The following is a 16633-nucleotide window of genomic DNA, read 5'->3' on the forward strand; positions in this document are numbered from 1 at the left end:
CACTTAGAAATTGCTTCAGAAAGGAACATAATAAGGTAAGGCTAAATGAATACTACAATATTAATATTATTTCCACAAAGTATGGTAATTTTGAAGGAGAATAAAATATTCTTGTTAATTTTGGTTGCTTATACGTACAACTTGAGTTTCATATGATTTATTAACATTGATGAAAATGACTGATTAGATCTTATAATTTCTCAGGTCAAAGCCTCACAAAAATCTGGTGCAGGACAATATGAGGTCAATGTACCTAAATTATGGTACTACGACCATATGCTGTTTTTTGGAGGACCAGGACATACCCAGAAGGAGCCAGTCGGTTGATTCTATCTTAGACGACATGCCTTTTGGATATGAGATTGAGGTAAGTAATAATAATAATAATAATAATGTCTAAAGTAACTGATTTATTCCAAATAAACATTACTCCTAAACGTTGTGGAGAAGTACGAGGTGCGATCGGAAAGTTTCCAGACTGCGCGTATAAAACCCGTACACTTATCTCAGGTATTAAATTCATCCATCACCCTCGAAGTAGTTCCCCTGGGAGTGAACACAACGATCCCAGCGCCGCTGCCAAGCCTGGAAGCATCCCTGGAAATCTTTCTTTGTCAGCCTGTCAAGCACCATCTGCGATTCTGCCTGAATCTCTTCTATCGTCTCAAATCTCCTTCCCTTTAGCTGAATTTTCATCTTTGGGAAGAGGAAGAAGTCACACGGAGCTTAGAAAGGAAGTTGGGGTCGGTTCTTGCAAGATCTTTGAGCTCCTGACAAACGAGAAGTCGATTCTGCTTCTGGTCCTCAGACAGGATGCGTCGCATGTGGAGTTCTTCCTTTAGAATCAGCTGACAGGTCCCATAGCCTATCCCAACAATGTCGCACAAGTCGTTGATGGTACGACGTCGATCTTCGTGAATGGCCTGCCGAATCTTGGTAACATTTTCGGGCGTTGTGCTCGAAGATGGTCGTCCAGAACGCTCGTCATCATCGACAGAGGTTCGGCCATTTTTAAAACGTGAATGCCACACAAAAGTTTGCGGACTCCCCAAATGCTTGCTTTAGCATTTCATAGGTTTCCGTAGCCGTTTTGGCGAGTCTTTGGCAAAATTTGATGCACACGCCATTCCGAAATCGCAGGAGGGTCGGTGTAATGCACTACCAAAACGCCCGTAACTAAGAAACAAATGCTAATTCGATGATGCCGGCTGGCACACTGATTCACTATGAATGTAGGCCGCACCCCCTAGCGGCAGAAGCTCGTACTACATCCGGTTCGCCCTCTATTGACACAGTCTAGAAACTTTCCGATCGCACCTCGTAGCTATCACATACTTCAGTTCTTCATAGTTCATGCCTGAAGCCAAAAATCTCAAAGTCGCTGACAATCTTTCATGAGGACTGATGCATTGTCTCATATTCGTGTCCTGTTTGTTTTGTATCACAGGCGTGACTAGCCCCAATAAGCGGAAATAAGCACACTCATCCATTCGTAAATAGTTTTTCCAGTCTGACGGCTCCAAACTCAGTTCACTAATTAAATTGACGTGACTTAAATTGCTTCTGTTTAAGAGCCATTGCTTTGACCACTTTCGTTTTGGTTTTTTCATTTTAATATACAGGAATACTGCCGTAGCTAGTACCAATTCTTCGTCCATCGCAAACACCACGCACTTCACAGAGGGACGCGACCTTGAATGTAGTACTTCTTTGGACGTCATCCATTTGGAGCGATCGTGAATGGCGGCCTTAACATAACTTAAGCCAGCATCGACGCAATGTTTGTCTCCAGATGGCGTCGAAGTCCACTTTCACTTAATGTTAAGCAACGAATGTCAAAGTTTATAAAATATGCAAGAAAGCTTACGCACGAGAATTCCTACAGAGCCATTACTACACGCCCTCACCAATATATGGTGACGTATGTTCAATTAACATTGATTAGTGGGTAATTAGATTTTGCCCGCGCCGCTAGATGGTACTGCAGTACACTTAACTTTGAATTAGCTGGCTAATAGTTTATGCCTTCATCAATAGATGGCAAGGCTGTTCACTCAACTTCGAATTTTCTAAGTTTGTATTCGGGTCTTAACATATGGAAGGAGGTACCCGATCCAGGAGAATGTGAAGGGCCATATTCTATGCCTTCGAAAATAGATAGAATGTCTTTTTCCTTTCATTCAATAGAATCTGAGATTGCACTGAGCTCTTGAAACTAAACTATGAACTACACTAAATCCAAAATAACTTGGCTGTATTAATTACTAGTCGTACGTGTGAAAAGACGCGATTTAAAATGTATTCCTCAAATCTAGCCAATAGGATATTCCAGGAAGTATCTATTGCTTGTAATTCTATAACGTTATCAATGCAATTCATTCCCAGTAACCCGGGATTTTTCAATAATATGCAGCACCCTAGTAACCAAATCCTTATTACAGATTTGAATTTCTATACTTATTATACTGTACATCGTCACACAATTCACAAGTTAAAAACAGCTTATCCTGCAATAGTATATGACGGAATTGATATATTGTACGTAATTAATCTGAATTACTTAAATTATCTAAGTTTTAGATCTACATATGCTACTTTAGTAGTCTCAGAAATTTTTTCCGTGTATATGCTTCTTAAAAAATAATTTATACCATTAATTTTCCAGTTTATGGTGGTAAATCCCATGAAGAAATTAACTCTGAATTCCCATGGTGCTGTGAATGAGGATCACATTGAAGATGGCATAAGCAAGCAGAAATGATTTTGCGATATAATTCTACCAGTCTACACAGCGCAACGTCCAAAACCTCACATTCATAATCTAGGACGATATGTTCACTAGGTAAGAAATTCCACAGCACTTAAAAGAAAATTCAGAATAAGCTAATTACAGAACGACAGATAAAACCTTCCTTCGAATCCTTTCGCCTTGAACTGACCTTCGACATTCCCAGTAAGAATAAATCATCGTTAAAATTCTTCTGCAAATTTGAATATTAAAATGACGGAAATGCGGGACATCAGTAAAGGTTTTGTAGGACGACACCCTCTTAAGACTTTATTGGACCTCCTCATTGTAATTTCAGTGTCTGAATTTATGGGACATTGCCAGACCCTTTATGAATTTGTCTACTTATCAAAACATTTTGAATGGGAACGTTCTACCTGTACATCTCCAGACCCACCACCAAGAATTCAGCGTCTATGTATCTCGTCGAGACACACTCGGCATTTCAATTTCTTCATTTTTTTAAATCAACTAAATTTGTATTTAGGAATCTGCATAATTTTCAAAGCATTTCCCCTAAAAATTTCGTACCTAAATTTTTCTCAACGCACTCTCAGAAGGAATTTGATTTTATATATACATTTATTGAGACAATTCACTAGGAAACTGTTGTATGCATTTCTCAACATAGTGCTTTCAAGTGAGTGCTGAATAAATTATACTCTTTTATGTAGTGTAGTGGTTGTGAGCTTCTCAAGATGTTCGTAAAAGATTTATCTGAAAGCACCCTTGATATATTATTAAGATTACATGTTTATAGAATTATATTATAAATATTAGGCAGAAATGAAGTGAGTTTGGCTTCTGTTTATAAAAATGATTAGATAAAATATCTGAAAATTTATAAATTCCAATGCATTAGTTAACATTTTTACTACTAGATGGTGATGCAGTACACGTCCATTCTTGATCTGCACCGTTAAATTCCAATGTTTTTACCCGCGTATTGCTACAAGCATGGAGGTATACGGTCCAGAATTTGTTGTGGTCCATTATTTAATGCTTCCGCCAATAGATGGAGAGGCAGTTCACTTTCATCATTATTAGCGGGTCATTAGTTCTCTTCTTCCCCACTAGATAGCATGGAAATTCAGAATATTTTCGCTGACCACAATTTCATTATTTCACCAATAGATGGTGCGTATATTCACTTTTAAAATTTAGAATCAGCGATAGCATAGAGTTATTATGGATGAAATCTGTACATCTAAACGTAAAGTAAATTGGGTGTTTTATGTTACCATTTATGCGATTTAAAAATTATTCTTGTTATCCAAATAATCATATATGCGTGTAAGTATATGGTGCATCTAATTATAGAATATTATCAATGCTGTTTACGTACAGTATCCCGGTCTATTGCCATTAATATGCTGCACCCCACTAACCAAATTTTCGTTCTGATTTGAAATTCCCTGCTTATTATACTCTACATCGTCTGAGAATCCACACGTTAATTGTAGCTTAGCCTGCACTTGTATTTGACTGTATTGATGTATTGCTCGTAATGAAAATTAAATCATTACGTTCTCTACTTTATAGCATTATGTTTGTTAATTAATAGTCTCATACAAATGCTTCTTAAAAAATAATTCTTCCAATTTACTTTCCAGGTTATAGGGGTGGTGGTAAACATCGTGAATAAATCAAATATGAATTCAAGATTGAGTTTCTCATGGTGCTGTGTATGAAGTTCACATCGATGATGGAGGCAGCAAGCATGTCTGATATGGCAATAGAATTTTGCCATTCTACACAAGCGAACGTCCCAGAGCCCTCATTCGTAATCTAGGGCGATATATTCACTAGGTAAGCAATTCCAAAGCACTCATAAGATAATTCAGAATTTGCCAAGTTCAGTACAAGCAGATTTAATCTTATTTGGAATGGTTTGTACTGATCAGGGACATTCACAGTAAGAACAGAGCATCCTTTTACTTCTTCAACCAATCTGACTGTTAAATTGAGGTACATTTTATGTAGGTCTACACTATTTTAATCCTTTCCTGGACTCTCTCACTATAATTTCAGTGTCTGAATTTATGGGACATTGCATAGTTGTCATGGTGTCAGTGCCTTTTTCAACTCACAACTATGAATTTGAATTTGAATATGTTTACTTATCAAGGCATTCAAAATGTGAATGCTCCACCTGTACATCTCGAGACCCTCGCTAAGGATTTGGTATTTGTGTATCCTGTCAAGATAATCTCGGCAGTTCTGTTTCCATGTTTTTTGAATCGCCCAAATTGGAATGTATAATTTTCAAGGCGTTATCCCTGACAATTTGTTGTCTAAATTTTTCTCAACGCAGTGTCGCAAGAAATGTGATTTTTGTGTATATAATATTTGAGTCAGTTTACTGGGAAAAGGGCATATGTATTTCTGAATGTACTCTGTTCATGTGAGTGGAAAAAGTGTAAATTTATTCTTGAATCTTTTATGATGCTTTATATATAACGCCTGTAGGTCCTTATTCAGCATATTGAAATCTATCCTCCATTGTCCTCTGTCTGTATGAAAGTACAAGCAATAAGTTTAAAAATAATCCACTGTTCTTTGATATAGGATACGCTCTGGATCCCACAGTTGGATGTTCTCCTGATGAAGCAACAAAGTTTATAGGTGCCACAGAAGCAGCAAAGGAAGCCGAAGGGAGAACAGTTTTTGAATCGACCAAGAAATGGCCATCACGCAAGAGGAAGCGTAGGAAAAATGACAACCCATAAGATATTGAAGGATTTCTGGGACCATGGGGGGGTTACGTTGATGAGAAGAGGGTGACGAGACCTAGCGAAGTAAGTTGATGGTTTGAATGTAGTTATTATTATTATTAAGTGTTCTGTCTTACGACAGGTCCATTGCTCTGCCCAAAAAGAGCTCTCCAGTTGTCCCTATTCTCGGCTTCTCGCTTTAATTCCTGGAACGTCATCTTCTTTCCTTGTTTAAGGTCGTCGGTTAGCTGTATCAATCTTCTTCCCAGTCCTCTCTTTCCCTCAACCTGGCCTTCGGTGATATCACTCAGTAACCCATTCCTTCTCATAATATGTCCCAGCCAGTTAGCTTTCCTTCGTGTAATCGCCTGCAGAATGTTTCTTTGCTCGTTGACTCTCCTCGATACTTCTTCGTTGGTCACTCGATCCGTCCACCTGATCTTCTCTATTCTTCTCCAACACCACATTTCGAAACTCTCCAGGTATTTCTGTTCCTTCTTCCTGAGTGTCCAAGTCTCTGCTCCATACAGCGCGACACTCCATACGTAACACTTTACTAGTTTCTTCTTCATCTCCAAGCCCAACTTGCTAGTGAGAAGTATCCTCTTCTTGACGAGAGCTGCCTTGGCCATGGCTATCCTTGCTTTTACTTCCTTGGTGCATAGGGCGTCCGTCATGACTATGCTTCCCAAGTACTTGAAATGCTCCACATTCTCCATCTGTTGGTTTCCAATTACAACGTTCAATGGTTCTGCTCTCGGTGCTATCCTCATTACCTTTGATTTTTCAATGTTGATTTCCATTCCATACTCTCTACCTGTTTTGGATGTAGTAGAAAATAAAAAAGTCAGGTCCTTAATTTTCCTGAATTTTCATTTTGCTAAATAATTACTGGAACAGGAGTTGCATAATAAGAAAAGAAGTACACAAAAACAAGCTCGTTTTGTGTTTGTACAGTCAACTTAATGATCCTTGGCACTGTGGACGGTATCACTACAAGTTTGTAGGTCTATGCGCTGATACGCAGTTGGAATAAAAATATGTGTTGTTGTTAAATTCACCCGCAAGTGCACATTTACTGAGCAAACGCCCTTCTGTCGTGTTCTGAAGTTGGTGTCGTCTTATAAATTATAGGAGGAAGCCGTTGAGTTGGAAGAAATTCTCACAAAACGACAAAAGAGAGGAAAGCAGGCGGATGATAAACCTCTGGAGGAGAAGACGGTATTGCACGGTAAGAATAATATAATTGTTACACGTGTAAATTTATGAGGTCTTGAGTGACGTATAACTCGCATGTTCTTATCCTTAGACTAGATGGATGTCGGTGGGTAACGTCACTACAGTTATTCAGCATACATTTTAGATGTTTGTAAATGGAATAAATACTTTTCTAAACGTTATTTGTCGTAGTGTGTGTTGCATTGATATGGATTGTTTACTTTCTTTTTCAGTCAGAGATGCAGTGGATTACCAGGGTCGTTCGTTCCTCCACGCTCCGCAAGATGTGGGCGTAAATCTGCGATCTGATTCGCCTCCAGAGCGGTGCTTCCTTCCAAAAACACAAATTCATACTTGGCAAGGTCATACCAAGGGCATCTCCAATGTCCGTTGGTTTCCGAAGACAGCGCATCTGTTGTTGTCTGCAGCATGGACTGCAGAGTTAAGGTACGATGGCGATAGCAATAATACCTTGATTTTGTTATACATAACCATGTCTACTATTTTTTGGATTTTAGTCTTCGTAGTTATGGTGTTGTGTACCCGACACGGGAAAACCGTGTAAGTACAGTGTGGGTTCGAATAACGTTGGTCGAGCGGATTTTGGTTGATTGGTTAGTCGTCGCCAATGGAGTAAGTACTGCTGAGCGTAGACTCGTACGAGGCTCTATTACTAATAAAGTAGTAATAAATACACCAGTTGCTGCGTGAGGCTTTCGCAGTGGCCGACTCTGACCGCACGAAGTACCGTCGTGAAGACTGACTCGTAACAGATCAAAAAGCGTTTGGTAATGCTCTTGCTGGTGTATACGAGGTGCGATCGGAAAGTTTCCAGACTGCGCGTATAAAAACCCGTACACTTATCTCAGGTATTAGATTCATCCATCACCCTCGAAGTAGTTCCCCTGGGAGTGAACACAACGATCCCAGCGCCGCTGCCAAGCCTGGAAGCATCCCTGAAAATCTTTCTTTGTCAGCCTGTCAAGCACCATCTGCGATTCTGCCTGAATCTCTTCTATCGTCTCAAATATCCTTCCCTTTAGCTGAATCTTCATCTTTGGGAAGAGGAAGAAGTCACACGGCGAATAAGGAGGGTGCGGGATGACGGCCATGGTGTTTGAGGCCAAAATCTGCCGAACTTTGAGGGCGGTGTGCGCTGGCGCGTTGTCATGATGCGTCGCATGTGGAGTTCTTCCTTTAGAATCAGCTGACAGGTCCCATAGCCTATCCCAACAATGTCGCACAAGTCGTTGATGGTACGACGTCGATCTTTGTAACATTTTCGGGCGTTGTGCTCGAAGATGGTCGTCCAGAACGCTCGTCATCATCGACAGAGGTTCGGCAATTTTTAAAACGTGAATGCCACACAAACGTTTGTGCACGACCCATTGCGGACTCCCCAAATGCTTGCTTTAGCATTTCATAGGTTTCCGTAGCCGTTTTGGCGAGTCTTTGGCAAAATTTAATGCACACGCCATTCCGAAATCGCAGGAGGGTCGGTGTAATGCACTACCAAAACGCCCGTAACTAAGAAACAAATGCTAATTCGATGATGGCACACTGATTCACTATGAATGTAGGCCGCACCCCCTAAAGGCAGAAGCTCGTACTACATCCGGTTCGCCCGCTATTGACACAGTCTGAAAACGTTCCGATCGCACCTCGTATATTGGTCAGCAAGGGCATATCCCGGGTACAATATGTGTTCTTTGTATTCCGTACCGATAGGAATGTTCTAGAAGGTTTTAAAGTTTTTGTGAGTCTGTCCTCTTGTCTGACACTTGCCTCACTCCCGGACTTCAGCTGATGCTTATTTTGAAGTGGTTGTGGGGGTGACAGTGTCAAGGTGTCACCGTTTCCTTGGAAAACAACCCAATTATCAGACGGGGACACCATCGGTGAAAGTCCGAGTTACAAAACAGTGTTCACATACAAGGCTTTAAATTTCATGTGCTGCAACTAGCAATTATTCCGATATACCAATATTATATTACGTACCATAATAACATCCTATTAACTACTATGCATTACAACAGTAGATGGCACCGCTTAGAAGGCCACTTCATGAAATCAGTAAATGTTCTCTGTCACATATTATTTTATGATTCTGCCTGTTCATTGCGAGGAAGGCTCTGCTGGGTGTGCCGTGAGTTGATGTGCTCATTCCTTGTAAGTTTCTTCTCGTTTCTCTGTTTAATGTGGTTTGGAAGGGAAGAAAATGCTATGCAGTGTTTGTGTATTGTTTCAGTTATGGGAAGTGTATAATGAGCATCGCTGCATCAGAACGTATTACGGCCATCGGCAGGCAGTGAGAGATGTTTGTTTTAATAATGCTGGCACACAGTTCCTGTCAGCAGGTGAGTAATACTGGCAAACATGTATCGTATATTTATTATACAAGTCATAAATAAGTTCTCAAAATTATGCACTTTTACAGCGTTAGAGTGTATATAGTAACTTTGAGTAAGTTTGACTTTTGCTATGAAACTTTGGTTAGAAATATTTTTTTATTGTCATTTATTTGTAGTATGTTTCATGTTGTCGTCATTATTAGGAGCATTCAAAAATGCATGTGGAAACTGTGTACTTGGTGAAGTTTGCATCTTTTTTAGTCTCATGTATTTGTGGTGAGACGGGGAACGACGTGCTGTCTGTCTTATGAAACGCACATTGGCTAGTCTCTTCCAAGTGTTATATTATCCTGCGTGTCTTGAGACTATTGTTCTTAGGATTTTAGTATAACTGATCATCTGGAAAAGTCCGTTGGGTCAGTGTCGGAATGATCGCTGGTCAATATGGTTCCAAGACCCATGTAAAGTACATTATAAAAAAATTACTTTCATTTTGTATGTTTAGCATATGACCGATACATCAAGCTGTGGGATACAGAAACTGGTGGGTGCGTATCTCGCTTCACAAGCGGCAAAATTCCGTACTGCACAAAATTCCATCCAGATGAGGACAAACAACATCTGTTTGTTGCCGGAACATCAGACAAGAAGATCATCTGCGTAAGTCACTGAAATATTTATATTGTAACGTGGGTTGGTAGTTACGACCTTGGTTGTCAACCCTTGATTTATTCACGTTAAATTAAATCAGATACAGAGGTCTACACTGACAGGCAACTCTCTACTACAACAACAGTATCTGAGTCTCTGTTGTCTGCTCTTAACGCGCACGCGCGCACACACTCGCACCGTCCTTCGAGCCTATCTGGTCCCCCGAGCTCGGCGCTCTTCACATACGCAAACACATCGGCCCGTAGCACCCCACTGGACACGCTGGCTGCTCGGCCGCCACGGTCCACGAACCTGGTGCTCTTAACGCCACACCAGACCGCTCGTTGGCTCCTCTCTATCTCTCTCTCTCTCTCTCTCTCTATATATATATATATATCATATTGTTCATTACAATATCATTACAAGATCCGTAAATTTATTTGTCTGTAAATCGTAATTTTTTTCTTAAAACTGTTCCATTCCTTTGTAGTGGGACGTGCGGTCAGGAGAAATCGTTCAAGAATACGACCGGCATCTTGGCGCAGTTAATACGATCACATTCGTTGATCAGAATCGGAGATTCGTTACATCTTCTGATGATAAAAGTCTTCGTGTGTGGGAGTGGTAAGTTCTTGAGTACAATGACTGTCTAACAGATCCTAAGGTTTCTTACTGTCGGCTCGACCCTAGGCATTGAGGTATTTGTATTTCTCAGACGTTTTAAGCAAAAACATTCTTGCATTTGCTTGTAGCTTATGCCTCCTTTGCCCCTTCATGGTAGGGATAATAAACACGTTTAGAGTCTTGGTTCTAAAATATAAACAGAAGAGACCCACATGGAAATATAGGAGGATAATATTAAAATGGTTAATTCATGAGGAAAGATGGTGAGATGGGATTATATAACTGATTTTACAGACAGAGTGTTGCTGTACGTCAATATTTGGCAAGTTCATTTTGACATTTTCCATTTCTCTCAAACACTTGACAGTTTCACACATGTAACATCGACATTGCAGGATCACAGCTTCTTTTCTTCTGAGAATCAAGTTTTTCTAAAAGAAATACACAATATTCCATTTATAAAAAAACACCCCAATTTTGGATGGTAATTTTTATCGCAAATGCGGTATTTACTTGTATTTGTTTATCGTAAAATTTCTGTTCCAGGGACGTTCCAGTGGACGTGAAGTATATGGCTGACCCCACGATGCACTCGATGCCTGCAGTGACGCCGTCGCCAAACCGGAAGTGGCTGGCTTGTCAGAGTATGGACAACAAGATTGTAATATTTTCAGCTCTAAATCGCTTTAAGACGAATCGCAAGAAAACCTTCAGCGGACATACGGTAGCTGGTTACGCGTGCACCGTCGACTTCTCGCCTGATATGAGGTTTGTCTCATTGACTATATCTGATGGTATGGCATGAAAAGACGTACGTAACAGTAACAAGGATAAAAGCGCAAAGGACTAATATTTGGGAGCTGACTATATTGAAATTCTCATATTGTGACGCTCTAGGAGTGGGGCAGCAAATTTAAACTTTAAATATCAATAATTGGACACCGGTGTAATAGGAGCGGATGTCGAGAAATTAAACTGAAAATTACGGAGAATATGAAGAAGATATGTTACTAGTTTATCCGTATTAGAGTTTGGTTCTTGTGCGCTAAATCCGCTGAATTTGATTTAGCTGAAGAACCAACTTTGACTCCTTCATATTTAAATTATTATTTTATATTTATAGTTATTATAAAATATTATTATGGACTGGATCTATAAAATAGGATTGAAACAAAATTTTCAAGTTATTTATATGATAGTAAAACTTAATTTCAATCATAAATTAATACATTTCAGTGCTTGTTGAAATTAAATTATCTTTCAATCTTTATCGTGTCGCCGTTGACCTGTCTGTTTCGTTGCAGCTACTTGGTGTCGGGAGACGCTGATGGAATGTGCTACGTGTGGGACGGGAAGACAACAAAATTATACAAGAAGTGGAAGGCTCATGACAGCGTGTGCATTGGTGTGCTGTGGCATCCGCATTAACCAAGTAAGCTCGTTACCGCTGGATGGGACGGTCTTATAAAGTACTGGGATTAAATTTTGATATATATATTGTATCATTTGTAAGTATATGCCAAGTGCCATGAATGATTGGGTTGACAGAAAATTCACGTAAAGTGCTTGTATTATAACTGAAATATCTAACATTACTAGTCAGAGAAATAATAAATCATGTTAGTGGTAACAGCAAAATTAAGTGTTTCATATCCAAATACAGTGAAACCTCTATCCATCGTTCCCGGAACTATCGTTTTCCCGGATGCATCGTCCGTTTTGTTCGGTCCCGAATACATCCCATATAAAATAATGTTACATTTTCCCGCTTCTATCGTTCCTCGAACTATCGTTTTATCGCATCGATCATTCAAAAATCTTAGTCCCGGCCCACAATTTTCCCGCAATGATCGTTTCTGAGAATTTAAAATGCTGGGTTTAGAGATAAATTAATACCGAAAGACGCACAATGTTTTTGGAATACGCAGTAGCGGTGACCTGTTATGTCGCCCAACCAGCACATTCTTTTGGAATGAGGGTCAGCGGTCCAGGGGTGATAGTTGGAGTGAATGGCGGTGCTCATTGTCAGAAATTTTACGATTTTAATTAGGGTGCACTCATATTTCGTTCCAGCGATGCCAGATGGCATGTGCAGTGTGAATTTCTTCACAAATGCTTTTATTATAAGTACAAAGGAAAGGCGAGCGAAACTTTTTCATTCTTCTGGTTCATATCGTGTCTTCTACAGCTACGTTTCGTTGAGTTCGGCAGTAATAGTATTTCCATTCTTCCTGTTATTGTTTGCGAAGGGGGTGGGAGTGGTGAGGAAGAGGAAGACGACGAATGCGAGCCCGAAGCTTTGCCGAGTTTTGCCGAAGCACACCCTGCATTGGCAAAAGTGAAGTCGTTCCTTTATGCGCTTAATATTAGTGAACGTGACGAGGAAAACATTTTGAACGTGGAAAGTGCTCTGTTTGGTCTAAAACGTAAAGTTTCGACAAACCAGTTGTCCATTAAAGACTTTTTTGGTAAAAAGAAGTAACTTTGAAAGAGAAACATTGTTTTTTTAAAAAATTTTAATGCTTTCCTGCATCTATCGTTTTCCCGCATTCATCGTTTTTATTTCCCACCCCCGCCGAAAACGATGCATCGAGGTTTCACTGTACTACCAGTTGCTGCTGCAGATGCTAATTTTATGAGGTCGGACGCAACACATAAGAAGACTGATGCTGTGACTAGACTACTAGTAATAGTAAGGGAGAAGTAGACGTACCATACTTGACGTTGATCTATCCTCTACCGGTGATGCGAGTTTCAACTCGATTGCTTCGTTCAGTAGCAGTGAACAAGCGTTTCTGTACAGACGTGTTGTTATGCTCATTTGAAAAATGTCTGATTGTAAATTGGAACGGCACGTTAACATTACGCTTCTCATTAAACTTAATAAATGTGTGATGGAAACTATTCAGTTATTGACTGAAGCTTACGGTGAAGATTATGTGTCTCGTGCATTTGTGTTCAAATGGCACAAATGATTTCTGGAAAGCAGGGAAAGCATGGAAGATGATGAGTGCCCAGGTTGTCCACGTACATCAGTTACTGATAACAACATTGAAAAAGATTTCTGTCTTCTGGGTTGTAGCGCTGTGTATTCTGGTCGATGTTAACCAACGTTTCAGAGGTCATACTGCCTCCGTCATCAGAGTATGAAGATTTCTGTCTTCTGCGGTTGTTGCGCTGTGTAGTCTGGTCGATGTTAACCAACGTTTCAGAGGTCACACTGCCACCGTCATCAGAGTATGAAGATTTCTGTCTTCTGGGTTGTAGCGCTGTGTATTCTGGTCGATGTTAACCAACGTTTCAGAGGTCATACTGCCTCCGTCATCAGGGCAATGAATGTTTTCTTCAAATTTTTAAAAAATTTGGTTTTCAGAAAATTTACAGCATTTCTTGATTTTTCGAAAATTTTGAAAATTTACAAAAAAAATTTCAAAACTCTCCCCAAGAGATGCATGCCAGCCTCGGTGGATGCCTCCCTCTCTATCTGCCGGACTCGGCCTCTCTCTCACCCGGTTGCCATCTGCCTCGGTGTCTGCAGCAATCGGCCTCTGCAGGACTCGTGTGAACCGTGCCTCTGCCCGTCTCGGACTCTGCCTTACGTGGTGTCTGCCGAAAGTGGGCTTTTCACAGACTGAACATCAAAGAACATATGAGGCAATGACCGCGTGCGTCAGAGACAGTACATGAGATACAGTGTGACAGCGACCGGTTCTGCAAGGCATCAGGTGGGGAAAATTTTGAAAAATTTTCTAAAAAATTTCAAAACCCTCCCCATGAGTTGCATGCCAGCCTCGGTGAATGCCTCATCTTCTCTCTGCTGGACTCGGCCACTCTCTCATCCGGTTGACATCTGCCTCAGCTTCTGTAGCAACCGGGCTCTGCATGACTCGGTGTGTGCACCGCGTGTCTGCGTTACGTAGTTCCTGCCGGAAGTAGGCTTATCAGAGACGGCACGTCAAGGAACATGTGAGGCACAGACCGGTTCTGCAAGGCATCGTGAGAAGTCGCATGTCCCAAGTCGTGAGAAGTCGCAAGTCCCAAGTCGTGAGAAGTCGCATGTCCCTTTTCGTTAGAAGTCGCATGATCCAAGTCGCGAAAAGTCGCAAGTCCCAAGTCGTGAAAAGTCGTATGTCCCGTGTCTCTGACCGTCTCGGTCCCTGTTTACGTGTTGTCTGCCGCAACTGGGCTTTTCAGAGTCGGCAACTCAAGGACCGTGTGAGGCACAGACCGAGTTCGTCAGAAACAGAGTACATAAGAAACAGTCCGACAGAGAGCAGGTCTGCAAGGCTTCAGGTGGTGGAATTTCGAAAAATTTTCAAAAAATCAAAAAATGCTGGAAATTGTCCAAAAAGCACACAAACACAAAAAAAATTGAAAAATTTTACCTTCAAAAGTTTTTTAAAATTTTCAAAAAAAAATTGTTTTTGCGCTTTCCAATTTCCAGCATTTTTTATTTTTCGAAAATTTCAAAAAGCTTCAAATTTTTTGGTTATGTGGGCTTTTTGGACAATTACTAGCATTTTTTGATTTTCGAAAATTTTGAAAATTTTCAAATTTTTTTCTAAGGTCTCAAGAGATGCATGCCTGTCTCGGTGAAGGCCACATCCTGTCTCTGCCGGACTCAGCCTCTCACCCAGCTGCTGCCTGCCTCGGTATCTCCACCAAACGGCCTCTGCAGGTCCGCGTCTGCCGCACCTCGGCTTCACAGAGCCCTGCCATACAGAGACAGGTACGTGCAGAGCTCGAGTCAGGCACAGACCGCATTCGTCATAGACACACATCAGAAACAGTCCGAGAGAGACCGGTACTACAAGGCATCAGGTGGTGGAATTCTGAAAAATTTCAAATTTTTCAAAAAATCAAGGAATGCTGGAAATTGTCCAAAAAGAGCAAAAAACCAAAAAAATTGAAAATTCTTACATTCAAATTTTTTTCAAAATTTTCAAACATTTTTGGTTTTGTGCGCTTTTCAGACAATTTCCAGCATTTTATGATTTTTCGAAAAATTTTCAAAGGTCTCCTCAAGAGATGCATGCCAGCCTCGGTGAATGCCTCACCCTGTCTCTGCCGGACTCGGCCTATCTCACCCTTTTGCCATTTGCCTCGATGTCTGCAGCATCGGCCTCTGCAGGATTCGGTGTGTGAACCGTGTTTCTGCCCGTCTCGGATCTCTGTCTTACGTGGTGTCTGCCGGAACTGGGCTTTTCAGAGACGACACGTAATGGATCGTGTGAGGCACAGACCGCGTTCGTCAGGGACACAATACATCAGATACAGTCCGACAGCGACCAGTTTTGCAAGTCATCAGGTGTGGAGAAATTTTGTCCCAAGTCGCGAAAAGTCGCAAGTCCCGTGTCTGCCCGTCTCGGTCTCTGCCTTACCGTGGTGTCTGACGCAACTGGGCTTATCAGAGTTGGCACGTCAAGGACCGTCTGAGGCACAGACCGCGTCCGTCAGAGACAATGTCTGCAAGGCATCAGGTGGCGAGATTTTTGAAAGAACTTTTGAAAAATTTGAAAATTTTCGAAAAATCAAAAAATGCTGGAAATTGTCCAAAAAGCGCACAAAACAACGAATTTTTGAAAGATTCCATATTGAATTTTTTAAAAAAAATTTTGGTTTTGTGAGCTTATCAGGCAATTTGTAGCATTTTTTAATTTTTCGATGACTTGCAAAACTGGTCGCTGTCGGACTGTATCTGGTGTACTGTGTCTCTGACGAACGCGGTCTGTACCTCACACGATCCATTACGTGTCGTCTCTAAAAAGCCCAGTTCCGGCTGAGATCCATGACGGACAGAGACACGGTTCACACACCCAGTTCTGCAGAGGCCGGTTGTTGCAGATATCGAGGCAGATGGCAACAGGGTGACACAGGCCGAGTCCGGCAGAGACAGGGTGAGCATTCACCGAGCCTGGCATACATCACATGGAGAGAGACTTGAACATTTTTTGAAAACTTTCAAAATTTTTGAAAAATTTAAAAAAAATTCTGAAAATAGAAATTATCAAAAAAACTTTGTTTTATGCGCTTTTTGGACAATTTCCAACACTTGTCCCAAGTCTTGAGAAGTCGAATGTCCCAAGTCTTGAGAAGTCACATGTCTCAAGTCTTGAGAAGTCACATGTCCCTAGTCGTGAGAAGTCGCATGTCCCAAGTCCTGAGAAGTCACTTGTCCCAAGTCTTGAAAAGTCACTCGTCCCAAGTCTTGAGAAGTCACTTATCTCAAACCTTGAGAAGTCACTTGTCCAAGTCTTGAGAAGTCACTTGTCCCAAGTCTTGAGAAG

The 16633-nt window shown here is 41.0% G+C and overlaps 1 pseudogene across 1 annotated transcript; it reads left to right on the top strand.

The window, feature by feature from the left end:
• The first annotated feature begins 343 nt into the window (after positions 1 to 343).
• Positions 344 to 13344, top strand: LOC110840053 (pre-mRNA-processing factor 17-like; annotated as a pseudogene). Its single transcript, XR_015535151.1, has 10 exons — positions 344 to 367; positions 2666 to 2747; positions 5357 to 5586; positions 6637 to 6733; positions 6954 to 7167; positions 8969 to 9077; positions 9577 to 9731; positions 10213 to 10346; positions 10893 to 11114; positions 11651 to 13344. The product of XR_015535151.1 is annotated as a pre-mRNA-processing factor 17-like (transcript).
• Positions 13345 to 16633: the final 3289 nt, after the last annotated feature.

Source organism: Zootermopsis nevadensis, unplaced genomic scaffold, assembly GCF_977971745.1.
Source record: "Zootermopsis nevadensis isolate Lab colony 2312 unplaced genomic scaffold, Znev_1.0 Znev_ptg000013l, whole genome shotgun sequence".
In the NCBI taxonomy this organism is placed as follows: domain Eukaryota; kingdom Metazoa; phylum Arthropoda; class Insecta; order Blattodea; family Termopsidae; genus Zootermopsis; species Zootermopsis nevadensis.